Source organism: Solanum lycopersicum, chromosome 8, assembly GCF_036512215.1.
Source record: "Solanum lycopersicum chromosome 8, SLM_r2.1".
NCBI lineage: Eukaryota > Viridiplantae > Streptophyta > Magnoliopsida > Solanales > Solanaceae > Solanum > Solanum lycopersicum.
Window position 1 is genome coordinate 56,393,319 of NC_090807.1, and position 15,390 is coordinate 56,408,708.

Here is a 15,390-nt window from a genome sequence, read left to right on the forward strand (position 1 = left end):
AAAAGAAAAGAACAGAAAGAGAGGGAGAAACAATCGAGAGAGAGAGAAGAAACGAAGAAGAAAGCAAAGATTTTGAGGATTAGCTTGCTTGATCGAAATTCTTCGGTGGAGGTAGGTTATGATTTTTATACTATTCGTAGTAAACTCTTAATAGCGAATGATATGTATTGGGTAGTGTTGTAAATCCTTCTATATGCTTAATTATGTGTTTGCATGTTGTGATTATATAATTGTGATAAAATAAGCATGATGAAGCTATTGAATCCTAAATCTTGAAAAAGAAACCCTAATCTACTTTGTTAATGATGATGCCTTGGTATAAAAGAAGGCTTGATGAACGAAAGTAGTGAGATTAGGGGATCGGGTGCCACGTTCCGGTACCAGGATAGTATATGAGGATCGGAGTGTCACGTTCCGACACTAGGATAGTATATGGATCGGGTGCCACGTTCCGGTACCAGGATAGTATATGGATCGGGTGCCACGTTCCAGTACCAGGATAGTATATGAGGATCGGAGTGTCACGTTCCGACACCAGGATAGTATATGGATCGGGTGCCACGTTCCGGTACCAGGATAGTATATGAGGATCGGAGTGTCACGTTCTGACACCAGGATAGAATATGGATCGGGTGTCACGTTCCGACACCAGGATAGTATGATGAGGATCGGAGTGTCACGTTCTGACACCAGGATTAGTAAAGAGAATGAATCTTGAAACATGTTAATATACTCAATTTAATGAAACTAATTCCCAAATGAGTATGATGGCGAGGCGTGAGTCCTCATTGATGAGCTTGGTGTTGCGACCAAGGGTTATGGTAATTGTAAATGCCGCATGTTGAGTACTGTAGTTGATATTATGATATTATCTGATATATATTGTTTTCTATTTTGAGTTGGCCGATGATATCTACTCAGTACCTGTGTTTTGTACTGGCCCCTACTTGTATGTTTTCTTTTTGATTATTTGTGGAGTGCAGCAAACGTGCCGTCGTCTTCAACTCAACCGCAACTCTAGCCAGTCTTCATTATTCCAGATTTCAGGGTGAGCTAATGCTTCTCGCTTGGACTGGATCTTTCTCTTCATGTCTTGATGTCTTGAAGTTCCGGCATGGACTAGCCTTTTATGTATTTTAGCTTCTTAGATACTCTTAGATTAGTAATTTGAGGATAGATGTTCTTGTGATGATGACTTCCAGATTTAGGGGAATAATAGTTGTTGAGTTTTTAGAAGTTTACTGAATTGATTTTCATTAATGAGTTTAAGTCTTCCGCATTGTATTTTGTTCATTATGTTTGAAATGATGGGGTTTAGATTGGTTGGTTCGCTCACATAGGAGGATAAATGTGGGTGCCAGTCGCGGCCCGATTTGGGTCGTGACAAAGAGCTAATATATTTATAATATTTTTGGGAGTAGTAGTGAGCACCGATATGGGATGAGCTTGAGTTCAGATAACTCATGTCTCTATAAATCATGTAGCCCCCATGGGTAGAAAAGTGTCATACTTTTTAGATGATTCCTTTACTGTTTTTTAGCATATATTAGTGGATCCACTTTGTAGTTCAAGTTCTATACTGATGGCAAGGCAACATGAAGTAAAACGTTGTTTCATCACTATAGCTCTTAAGTGATGATTGTTAGTTAGTCCTATAACAATATTTTGTATTCTTATATACATCCTTTTATTTCTATTTTTATGTATAAACAGAGCTATCATTGTATTTCTAAATAGACTTTTCTTTATACTGCATTTATTTAAATTGCTTTATTTTGAGATAAGTTCAATCATGTAAAGTTGAATTGAGCAAAGTAAGTTCTTCATTTTCTTTCAAGCCTATATTTGTGTTTTAGCATTTCAATTCGCATACTCGTACATTCAATGTACTGATGTCAGTTGACATGCATCGTATTATGATACAAACACAAGTAAGTAGGATCAGCATTCGACACACAGTTGATCTAGTGAGCAGTTCAAAGTCAGTTGGTGAGCCTCCTTGCATTCTGGAGGATCCATTTTCATTGCTTTCTAGTTTTAGTTCATAAGGATGTTGTGGAGCTTGTCCCAACATCCATCTTAGTTGTTTTAGAGGTTTCATAGACAAATAGTTATAGTTCTTTAGTCTTATTTATTTCATTTGTATCATTTGAGACTTGAGTTGCCATTTTGGGTTAGATATTATTTTATTAAGTTATTACATGAACTTATCTTTGTTGAGGTTAAGTCTTCCACTAAGTAAGTAAGTCAGACCAAGGGTTCACTTGGGTCAACAATGGTTCTCGAGTGAAAGTCACGTCCGTGGTGTAGGCTCGGAGTGTGGCATTTAATTTATTTCATTTTATATAGGTAAAAAAATAAATATCTAATTAAAATAAAAATAAATGCAAACGTAAAAGCCACACTAACGCAATTTGCGGAGAAAAATTGAATTGTGTAATCTTAATTTATATATATATATATATATATATATATATATATATATTGATTATTCTTTATCTTTTTTAAGTGCTTAAAAAGTAATGTTTATTATATATTATTTCCTTTTGAATTAGTTATGTTTTGTCAAAAATGATTATGTAGGAGAATTTATGATTAAATATATTTTTTTCTTATTTTTTATGCGATATAATATTTTATTTTGTTAAGTTTGAGATTCGTTTTAGGACTAGTAATTTATTTGTTATTATTTTTCTTAACTCTTGTCTATAGGATGAAATGAAAATATCCAGAGATGGAGATAAATGAATTTTGAGCTACATATATTGATTGTTCTTTATATTTTAGGTGTTTAAGAAGTAATGTTTCTATTAGAGCTGTCAATATGGGCTAGCCCACCCCCATCCGGGTTAACCCATACAGGTGTTGACATTTTACGGGCCAGGTCGAGCTAGCCCATTTTTTGTGTGGGTCAGAAAATGACAGACCCAGCCCTAAATTACGTGGGCTACAGGCTTGCCGGGCCAGCCCACTTTTTAAAAAATTATATTTTTTTATAATTATTAAATTAAATTATAAATTATGATTTAAAAATATTATCATAAATATCGAAACAATATTATAGTATGTTAGGCCTCATTTATTTGCACTTAATGTGTCACGACCCAAAATGAGCCGCGAGTGGCAACCACACTTATCCTCCTATGTGAGCGAACCAACAAATCTAAACTCCAACATTTACCGGTATATCAATTGTAATGAACAAAAAATATAATGCGGAAGACCCAAAACTTAATAATATAACCAATAATAAGCTTCTAAAATTTATCACTTATTATCCCCAAAATCTGGAAGTCATCACACCAAGAACATCTATCCTCAAATTTCTAAATCTAAGAGTATTTAAGAAGCTAAAATAAGTAAAAGAGATGGTCCATGTCCGAACTTCAAGACATCAAGACGTGAAGGAGACAATCCAGTCCGATCTAGGAATAATAGCTCACCCTGAAATCTGATATGTTGAAGACTGACTAGAGTTGAGGACGAGTCGAAGTCGATGGCATGCTTGCTGCACTCCACAAATAACAAAGAAGAAAATTACAAGTAGGGGTCAGTACAAGGAACACGTACTGAGTAGGTATCATCGGCCAACTCAAAATAGAAAGCAATATATACTGAATAATAGTATAAAATCAACCACAATACTTAACCGGTGACAACAACAAGTACAAGAACCATTGGCAACAACACCAAGCACGCCCATGAGGACTCAAGCCTCCACACCATACTCATTTGGGAAATAGGTTCTTCGAATTGAGTATATTAACATAAATCAAGATTACTTCTCTTTATTATTATCGTGTCGGAACGTGACACTCGATCCCCTAATACTACGTGTCGGAACGTGACACCCGATCCCCTAATACTACGTGTCGGAACGTGACACCCGATCCATTTATCTCATTATTTTAGTTTCATCAAGCCTCTTTTATGTCAAGGCGTCATCTTAATAGAGAGGGCTAAGATTGAAGATTCCACAATCACAACATACAAACACACAATCAAGCATATAGAAGACTTTACAATACCACCCAATACATATCAATCGCTATTTAGAGTTTATCTATCACATAGAAATAAACCATAACCTACCTCCACCGAAGAATCGTGATCAAGCAAGTTACTTCCCAATGCCTTTGCTTTCCTCTTCGTTCTCTCTCTCTCACTCGTTCGTTCCTTCTGTTCTCTTTATTTTTCTTGTGCAGATTCTTTTTCTTTTACCCTAATTATCATATAATCAATTATAAAAGATGATAAAAATAACCCACTATTTATTTCAAGGTTATCTCCTTTAACCCCCAAGTAAATAAATTATTAAACTTACCCCACTAATTTCATAATTATAATCATGAATAGTCCAAAACACCCCTTTAAAACTTTTAGCAGAAATTCGACCCAGTTGGGGTTACGTAACTTGTGACGGCCCATCGTATCTGCGACGGTCCGTCCTGCAGATCCGTCACAAAGTTCAGAGAGTCAAATTCAGTAAAGAGGTTTGTGACGGTCCGTCGTACCTACGACGGTCCGTGCTGCAGTTCCGTCGTGAAGTTCAGAGAGTTGATCCAGTACCCAAATTTCCAAGTTGAAGTGTTTTGGAACGGAAATGCTCGACGGACCGTTGTGCCTATTACGGTTCGTCCTACCTATCGTCGAGGGTAATGAGGAGACCAGCAGAAGAAATTATACAAGTATGGGACGACGGAGTCCATCACGGTCCGTCGTTCATGACGGTCTGTCGCGTGATCAGTCGACCCAGTCAGTTTTTATCAAAATAATTCTACTGCTCGAACCGACTAAACAGGTTGTTACATAATGGGGTTTGAATGTTAATCATTCATATTTGCCTCATTTACTGTATTTGTTTTTAAGAACTGAATCTTAATTAGTCATATTCAGTTCATTAAATTCGTTTGTTTTATTTTCTTATAAGCCTCTTAATGGGTCTAGATATATCTGAATGAATCAGATCTGTAATACACCCTTAACACTATTCATACTAAAAAATAAGACTCCTATCTTAATTCAACTAAATCACAACAACTCATAAAAGTTGTTTTCTTATTTAATTAATATTTAATTACATATTTGCCATAATAATTTCTTTTATTCATATTAACTTAATATACATCTTTTACTTTCATAAATTAATCAATATATTTGAATTGATAAGCACTCTCATAATATAATATTTAGCATGGTTTCAAAAAAAAAAAGTATTAGTTATTTGATCGATAACAATAATAAATTTCTAAAATAAAATATTTTTCTAAACTATATATTTACTACTCTATATAAACTATTTTAAATTGCATTATATTAGATTCTTAAAGTATTTGAGTGTAAAAAATAATCATATTAATGATGTAACTTGATGAGTTCTTAAAAGATAAATCATATTATTTTGTTACGGTAAAAAAAGTTCAAATTATTATTTTATATGAAAAAAAACTATTTTACTAACAAGGTTTTGATAATATTTTATTGATATAACGTTTAATTTCATATGTGCATTCATATGTTGATTTTAAATTGTCCCAATAATTTAGTGTTTAAATTCAGAGACAATATTTTAATATTCAGATTTACACATTTAGATCTTAATGCACATCCTAATATTTAAATGCGTATTCAAATTCAGACGTCTTAATCTTAATAGAAACAAATGAGACCTTAATGTCACTACTTGTTAATCAAATTCACAAATAAAATTATATTTATAATATTTAGGAAAAATGCACAAGTACCCCTAGACTATGACCGAAATTCCAAAGACACAACTTATTAAGGTCGTATTACCCCCCTAATTTTTATTTTTATTTTATAATTTTGTGTATCTCTTTGGCTTACGTGACATCCAAATATCTGTGACGCGCCTCAATTGCATGGAGTCACATAGAGTGCCACATAAGACAAAAGGTGTATAAAATTATAAAAAAAAGTTCAGGGGGTAATAGGATCTTAGTTTAGTTAAGGTGTGTCTCTGAAAATTTGGTCATAGTCTAGGGGGTACTTGTGCATTTTTCTTGATATTTATTAATTCTTTTTCAACTAAAAGTATAAATATCTAAATAGAAATATTAAACCTAATTGTTTTGATTTTGGACTCTCTTTATTTTTAAATTTTAATATTATATTATATTTTAATTAATTTTTATTAGCCCACGGGCTTGCCCTACCGATATTTCTCAAGCCCCCCAAATGAGCAGACTTATTCTGGCCGGGCTAAAAAGTCCTTTTCTTAAATGGGCTCCAAAAATCTTAGCACAGCCCTATTAAATCCTGGGTTAGGCCAGACCGACCCAACGGAGCTAGCCCATATTGATGACTCTAGTTTCTATATATCATTTCCTTTTGAAATATTTATGTTTAGTCAAAAATAATTATATGTGTTTAAATGCAATTTTCTCCTTATTCTTTATCTTTTTCTTCTACTGGTAGATAATTTTTTAACTTATTTAATTAGTTTTTGCTGATTATAGGAGATATATTTACAATGAAAATGGTTAAACATTCTTGCATAATTTGAATTTACAAGGAAAATAATTTGATATGTCTAGTATAATTACAATTCTTTCTTTGTTGAAATCATACATTTAGTTTTATTTGTTTGTGTTCATGAAGATAGAAATCCAATTTTTTTTTTAAGAAAAATATTTAGTTTATTCTCTTTAGTCCTCTATATGATTCTTAGATAATTTGTTTATATTATACCGAGGAGTTCTCAAGTTATTTCAAAATTGCGATTAATTTATAATTTTAAAAATATAGTTGGTTTCCTTCCTTTCTATTTACTTATAATAAAATATTTTTCTCAATAACTCTAAGTTGTTTTTCTTTTTATTTTCTATAATTAATATTCTTTATTAGTGTAATAATGTAAAAATATTAATTTTATTATGTTACAAACAAGTTCAAAGCCATATTATTAATCCTCTTAATTACCATGACTCTTTATTCTTAGAAATTTATTATAGTAAAAGTAATATTCATTTAAAATGTGAAATATACTTTTTAATATTTTTGTGTTTAAGTCAAACGAAATTAAGAGAAACAGGAATTTTTTATGTATCATTTTTTTGAATCTTTTTGCATAATTAATTTTCTCTTTTGTTCTCTTTTGCGTTATTTTTAAAATTTACATTTTTTCCCCAATATATCCCAAAAAATTTTTGGATATCTAAACCTAAGTATAATGATAATAATGATAATCATATATGGAATTTAACTAATTAACATTGTTATTTTTCATCATTTAAATATGTAAAATTTTTTTAATTTAAAATTTAATTAGTAAAAAGTTATTAATACAAATATTAGATTAATTTAATATTGTACAATAAAATAATTAAAACATGTGATGATTGGGTGATGACGAGGACAAGTAATAGTAATTGTGGATAATGATTAATAATATTGTTGGCTAACTATATTCATAAATACTAACTATTAATAGAAATCCGAGTTATACATTGTCAAAAAATTATACTAAGTGTCGCGCCCCATTTTCGCAGAAAACGGGTTTTGTGCACGACCTAACAACTCTTTTGGGATTTTTGAGTTTGGAGTCGCCACCTAACGAATTAAGGCGCGTTAGGGCACCTATCTAACCTAATTAAGTCTAACTAAGGTCAACGAGCCAGAGATTAGGGTAAGGGTTCTAATTACCTCGAGGGGAAGGCGTTAAGCATCCCTCGAGGTCCACAAGTGTGGGTCCCGGCCGTATCTCATGCAATCTATGTGGGGATTACAAGTAGCAAATAGGTCACTTCATTTATTAATTTATTTAAACTCGCTAAGTGATAACAAATACAAAAAAATTAATACTATTTTCATTAATTTGAGCATGCAAGGTAGGTGATAGCAATAAATAAACAATCAAGTTTTATTTTTATTTAAGCATGTGATACTATGTTATAAACTAAGTTTGTAATATTAGGCAATTAATATGTGAGAAAGTAAAGTTTTGAAAATTGAGCAAGTTTTGAATATGAAATTTTTTATTTAAAAAAAAATGTTTGTTTCTTTGTACGGATGACGCCACGATATGGTTGATCGCGCTCCTCCACCATAGAAACAATTTTGATTTGAGGTCGGTCTAAAAAAAATAGTTTATGTTTTTGAAAAATGATTTAAAAGATTTAGTTTACACGTAGGCACATAAACATTTACATATAAATGCACATAATTTCTTTTGAAATTCATGGGTAGGTGGTACTTCCGGAGACGCGTCAGGTTTAAAAAATTGGAACTAGACCTCGTAGTTCCTTTGACTTTTCCACTAACGATAGGTTAGGAGATAGTGCTTATAATTTATTTTTTAAAATAAACAAAGTCATAATCAATCCAAAATTTTAAAGGAAGATTGAATAATGACTTTTTTTTTTAAAGAAAATTATGTTGCAAGGTTTTGATATGAAATATTTTTAAAATCTAAGTAATTTGCTAAATGCATAAAATGATTCTAATTTAGTAAAAAAAAACATGTTGCATAATGAATGCGGAAATCTTCAAGAAGACAAATAGGATTTCTAATGATATTAACTAATTTTAGGGGGAGGGCACAAATATGCACAAACAAATTTTGTTAAAGATTATTTACAAGCCTATAGACATGATTTCTAGGTGTTCAAAAGAAGGAGTAACACATATGCATGCTTTTTGTGAATCTAAATGATATGAACAAATTAATCCTTATTCTACAAAATGATGCTAAAAGTTATAACATTGTTAATATTTTATCGAAAAAAATGATTTTCGAAAAGAGTTCGTTTTATTTTAAAGGTATTTTTGACTTTTAGGAGTCGCCACTTAATTTTTAAGAAAAATCAAGAAAACTTTGTTTCTAAACAACTTAAACAGAAAAATTGTTTTGAAACATTTTAAGGGTTCGAGATTCCTATTAGTATCTTAGGAAGGTGTTTAAGGCACCTAAGATACTCCGCTAACTTACGGTTTCCGGCGATTAACTTATTTGACTATTTTGTTTTAACTTTTACAATTTTGAAATTGAACTTATTAAAGATTTCAAATAGACGAACTTTACTAATTTGCAATTTGTTTTTGAAATTTAAATTTTACATGAACCCTTTAAACTTAAGCAACTTTCAAGTTTAAATCTTTAATCATTTTGAAGTTTCAATTTTTATTTTGTTGATAAAGCAAAAGGCGTTCGATGGGGTTTGGAGTTTTTCTAACCCTAAACTAACGGCGTTCAAGCAAACACGTCAACAAATAGTAAAGAGAGAGAGGGAAAGAGATTTGGGTCCAATTTCGGTTCTGTTCGCCTTGACCGAAGTTTGGACCCACCGGCTTTTGGGTTTTCACCCCATTTTTACCTGTCCTAGTCTAATCATACAAGAATAACTACAAGGAAATAAAACGACAAGGGCTTAGGCCCATTACAAATAAAAAAATACAAGAAAATAAACATAAACAAATTCTTCGAATTCGCCTTCTGTGACTTTCTCCCAATCTTCATGGCATTTGACCGTCTGTCTTGATAGTTGACTCGAAATAAGGAACTTTGAGCCTTTATGGCTCTTTCGAATGCATAGAGGAAGAGGAATCTCAAATGGACTCGAGATGATGTCACACACAAAAAAAGAACAAGAATAACATTAGTAGGATGAATGGCAGCCTAAAGAGATATAAAAAGAAAATGCATTTTGAGATTATGATATTTACTCAATCGAATGAACCAAACAACACATAAAAGGAAGCACACTCATATTGAAGCATATAAGTCTTGGGCATACAAGCAACAAACTATCATGAAGGAAAACAAATGACAACCCATGGGTTGATACTCCCTCCATTTACTTTTCCATAACCTCACACGTATCTTATGGATGAAATAACTGGCAGCAAACTTTAGACAGCAACAATAATATGTGCATACACTTATGAAAAACAGCCTAACAAAGTATCTAAATGAACGATAACAAATAAGATACAATAACTCCCTTAACAGTGGCAAAAATAATCGCTCAAACAAGATATTGACCTCTTATTCCATCTATTCAACTCGAAATGCACAACATTACTCATATCCAGAACAAACAGAAGATAAATTAAGACGAGGGAGACGACTTGAGAGCTAAATGAGCTATAACCGCAAAATATGGAGAAGAACAAACAAATAACAATCTTGGATTAAAATACAACGTCCAAAGGCATCCATTACCCTCACACATATTTAACACATGTTTAAGGCTAAAACAGAAGAAGAGTAATCGATCTAACTCTTACTAATGAAAAAAAAGGACAAATAAGAACAAACATTTTTTTATCACACGAGTTTTAAAACAGTCGCGAATATACTGACAAAGAGAGGATCTATTTGAGAAGCTTAATAGATAAATATATGAATCCAAATCAATAGAGAGAATCAGATTTTACAACACTAAGAGATTAACCAGAAAGTGAAACCATTTATCGACTGAACCCCAAATCATTTCTTGTGGAAACAAGGTCATGGGTCGGCTGGTTATAGAGATACAGAACCAAAATAACTAGACATAACAATCAATATCAAACTTCGAAGATGAACATTCACAAACGTCGCACTTATGCTTATTGTCTAAAACCAAAACTCAGCAGAGAACAAGATTAAAACAAGTGTTCGAACCAAAGAACCAAACATTTTTACTAATAGACCCTGTATCGAGTGTTGGACAAACACAACATGCCACAGTGAAATCGGATATGAGAGGAGGCAAGATTACCTTTCTTAGAGCAGCGAAGTGGGACGACGATGAGCAGCGGGAGACTTCAACACCGGAAGGCGGTCTTAAGGATTCCCACGAGCAGAAACAGGGGTGACGGAAAGCAGGAAAACCGAGCAAACCTAAATCCTTCCATTGTTTTGGAGCTTCTCAACCAGAACCCAAAAGAGAAAACAAAGAAAAACCCTTGTGTTGTTATGAAAATGAGCTTGGAAGCAGATGAAATCTTTAGGAAGGAAGAAAACTCCGCTGTATTTATCGATACTATAGGAACAGAAATCCAGCCAAGTTTCTTCTTTCACCACAATTTTCCCCACCCAGATTTCCAACCCAAAACTTTTTAGATACGAAATTTCCCTTCTGTGCTTCTATAACAGACGGAAAAGCAAAAATTTCTCTCCTCAAGATTTTTCCCAACTAAATCGTCCCCCCTTTGTTTGAAGGAAGATGGGGTTTAAATAGGAAAACAATTAGGGTTTCGAAGGGAAAGCGGGGCATGCAAAATTCGGCCCATTTTGAAATTCAAACATCGAATCCCTTTCAACAGAAACGGCTATGCCTTTGTGTGTAGTTATTTGATTACTTTGACAGGTTTCAAACTTGAAGTTCAAGTTGAATACTAAAGATCATATATATAAATTTATTTGGGGGATCGTCTAGGGGAGGGGGATTTATATTGCTTACTTGTTCATTAAATTTTTAGAAATCATGCCTATAGGTTTGTCTTTAATCACCTAGAATTATTGTTTGTAGGTGTTATAATCCAATCAATTGTTTGATGCTTTGTTAATAAGTCTAAAAAATAATAAACTAGATTCCATTAATTTTTAATGTTAAAATAAAATCATAATAATTTAGTAGGCTGATTAGGTGTTTTAACAACTTGAACTTCAAGTTTGAAACCTGTCAAAGTAATCAAATAACTACACAAGTAATCACACTTATTAGTCAAGGTGAGACAATATGCAATTATTTAATGACGAATTCTGCATATAAAAAAACCAGACAATAGCTTACACAAATGTGTGAATGTAAAGATAGTATAAATGTTAAAAATACTAACCGGTTAAGCAAAACAAATTGATTCAACTTTTAAAGTAGCAAAATAGCAAAGAAGAACACTTGAATATTTACCGGATTCTCAATGTATTGTTAAAGTAGCAAGAGAGCAATGAGAGAAGGGAGAGTGATGAGAGAAATTTTGATTGAGAGTGAATAAGTGTGTGAGTTCATGACATAATGAAGGGAGGGGGTCTTATTTATATAGCAAGGAGGGGGAAACAAATAAGGAAAATAAATATTTAAAGGAGTCAATTAAATATATTGTTTTCCTTATTGAAAAAGAGGGCCAAAATCAGATTTTAAAAAAAAATATTTCATTACCAAATATAAACAAGTAAGAATAAATTAATAGAGTAATATATTTTTTTCCTTAAATAAAGAAGAGCCAAACCAATATTATTCTACCATATATAAGCAAGTAAGAAATCAGTCAATTTTGAAGTAAGGAAAGGAGGATCAATCAATGATATTTCCTTATTTCAAAGGAGCCAAAATCATTTTTATCTTACCCAAACAAAATTTTTAATAAAGACGAATGAAGTAACAATCAATACACATAAATAAGGAGATATGTTTACGGAAAGACAATATCACAACTCAAATCAAGAACGGATACAATTCGTCATTTTTTTTTAAAAAAAAAAATTTACAATATAAAAACAAATAACAAATTAAACAGATCCTAAATACATTAACAACTTAATTAAGCGGAGACAAGTCACAAGCCATGAAATTCCATTTTAACATTCTTGAATCAGAGTCACCAAAAAATTAGCTAAGGGAACAATTTTATCATTCCAAATTATCAACCTTAAATCAAGAACCAACTAAATCGATATCATAAAACCATAACACAGTAACGACAGAAGCATGTAACATAGATATATATTGACATTCCAAGTCACAATGAATACTATTTTGAAAACACACAATATCATAAAATTTGCGGAGTAAGATTAAGATAAGATAGTAACTAAAATTGAGACTGAACTATGCATAGCCAACTTACAAAATAAAAGAAGAACAAAGACAAAAAAATGAGGTATAATTTAAAAGAAATGTACCCGGACGGATCTTGTTAAAAATCCGTCTTTTAATCCCCTTGAAACTTTCGAAAACATCGCTGGAGTTCACTTATTTGCTAGCTGGTTTTCCTGCTCATCTTTGCCGGAGCTGCTGTCGCTAGTGGCTGCTGTCCGGTCGAAGATGCTGCCTGTCTCTGCAAAAAAAAGAAGAGGAAAAGAAAAGGAGAAGAGGAAGGGGAAAACGGGAAGGAGAGAAGGAGCGAGAGGGAGAGGAGAAGAGGGAGGAGGGGATTGACGGGAGAGGGGAGACGGGTGAAGGAAGAGGAACGAAAGGGAGAGAGACACGCTGCCAGTGACTTTGGGCTGGTGGTTGACGCCGCTCGCTGCTCGTCTGGTGGCTGTCGCCGGCCAGAGCTGCAGCTGTTGGCTGCTGCTGGTTCACGCCGATGGAGCCTGTCTTCGTCGGAGATGAGAAGAGGAGAGAAGGGGAGAGGGAAGAGAGGAAGAGCGACGGGAAGCTGCTGCTTCCGGCGGCTGTTGGTTGGTCGGAGAAGAGGGGGAAAGAAGACGAGGGAGGTGGAGAGAGGGAGAAAGGAGGGAGTGGAGGCTGCCAAGGAGAGGGGGGAAGAGAGAGGAGGGTTGGCGGCTTGGAGAGAGGGGGGGAGGAAGAGAATGAATTAAAATTTTAGGTTTTAGGGTCTTTTGGTGTTGAAGAAAGAGAATGGGAGATTTAATCACAACCATCGGTTTAGATAGAGACGAAGGGTTAGGATTCGATCTAGGATTTATTAATTAAATAGACGGATGAGATCAAAAGATGATTTCTTGAAATTAGATGAGTTAGATACGGAGTGGCTAAAATTGCAATTAAAATTGGCTAGAATTGAAAGGAAGAGATGGCTATGATTGTAATAAAATTTAATTGGAGTGGCTAGAATTGAAAGAAATTAGAATAAAATAGGCTAGAACTTAAATAATTTCTAAAATATTTTGTATAATTGAAAATCATTTAAATTTTAAAACATTTGAAATTCATTAATAATTTTAATAATATAATAATATTTACAATAATTTTATAAAGTAAATGATACTAAAATATATAATTTTGAGAAAAAATTGACTAAAACTTTAAAACTTTAAGTAAATTTTAAAATACGTATTTAGTCGAATATAATCCTAAAAATGGTTAAAGATCGGTCAAAATTGGGTGTCAACACTAAGAATATAATTAAAAAGATTACAAATAAGCATAAAAGAACGATCAAATTTCAAGTTTACATAAATATATATATTAAAAAATTTCAAATAAAAAAAGAAAAAAATGATCACAAGTTTACATTTTAGTAGTTCTAATATTACCTAATTCTTATTACCTTCTCTTTTTTCTCTATGAAATTTAATTTTAATATTTAACTTTTCGAAGTTCACATACATTTATTTCTTATGAATTTCATATTTAATATAAATATTTTTCATAGCTTCTCTTCTAAAGTTATTAACAAAAAAATCCTTTTATTTAAGTACTTATTGATATTGATATGTAATTTCATTTTAATTCTTTTCATAACCGCGCAAAGAGCGGCTAAGTACACTAGTTCAATATAATTGAAAAACTTAAGAGGGAAAATCCTCCCCCCCCCTCCAAAAAATTAATAATAATAGTAAATGTGATTCCTGACCTATGAAGGGTGTCACATCAGCGGGCTTATGTTCCTGCTTTATATTAATATATATATTTCAAAAATAATTTTAATAATTAATAAATTCTGTTTTTATCGTGTTGACACGTAGGTATTTTTACTTCTCATATTATATATATAGATAAGTTCGAATGATTATAAATATTTTTTTAATTCTCCAAATCCATTTAGTGTAATTTGATGATTTCACTAATATTTATTTTCCATTTTTTGGGGTTTTTCTTATTTAATGTAGTTCGTCGATTGATTACTTGAACTATTTTTTTTAAAAAAAAAGATTAAGGTATTTGAACAATTTAACTATCCTTAAATTTAGGTCAAATTTCAAAATATATTTGATCAACAAGAAATTAGAAATAACATCATGACATTAAGGATCTCAATAATGATACATCACACCTCATAATAAATAACAATCCTCAAATATTAGTATTTAGACTTTAACCATTGGTGACCTCTTAAAGTCGACACATATTTTCACTTAGACACCTTAAATAAGTTTTGTTCATTTTAAACACCTTATATCAAGTCTTATTATGTTATTTTAACATTTTTGCTGATATGATATGATGAGTATAATACAATTATAAAAAGTGTGTGAAGGCATTTTAAGCCAATTTTTATTTTTTTCCTTCTTCTTTCCTATTTTTGGGCCACCATTTTCCCTTACCTTAAGGTTCTTCACTGGTGAAAAGTGTTGAGAGTGATTTTAGAGTTTATTTAAACTTCTCTATGTGGATAGTGGATTAAATTTGATGGTCAAATTGGTAAAGAATTTTATTGTTAAATCATAATAGTTCAAATTATATGGTTGAAAGTCATCATTACGACTTCACTAACAATTTTTTTTCTAGATTTGACAATTGATTGAGTATAATT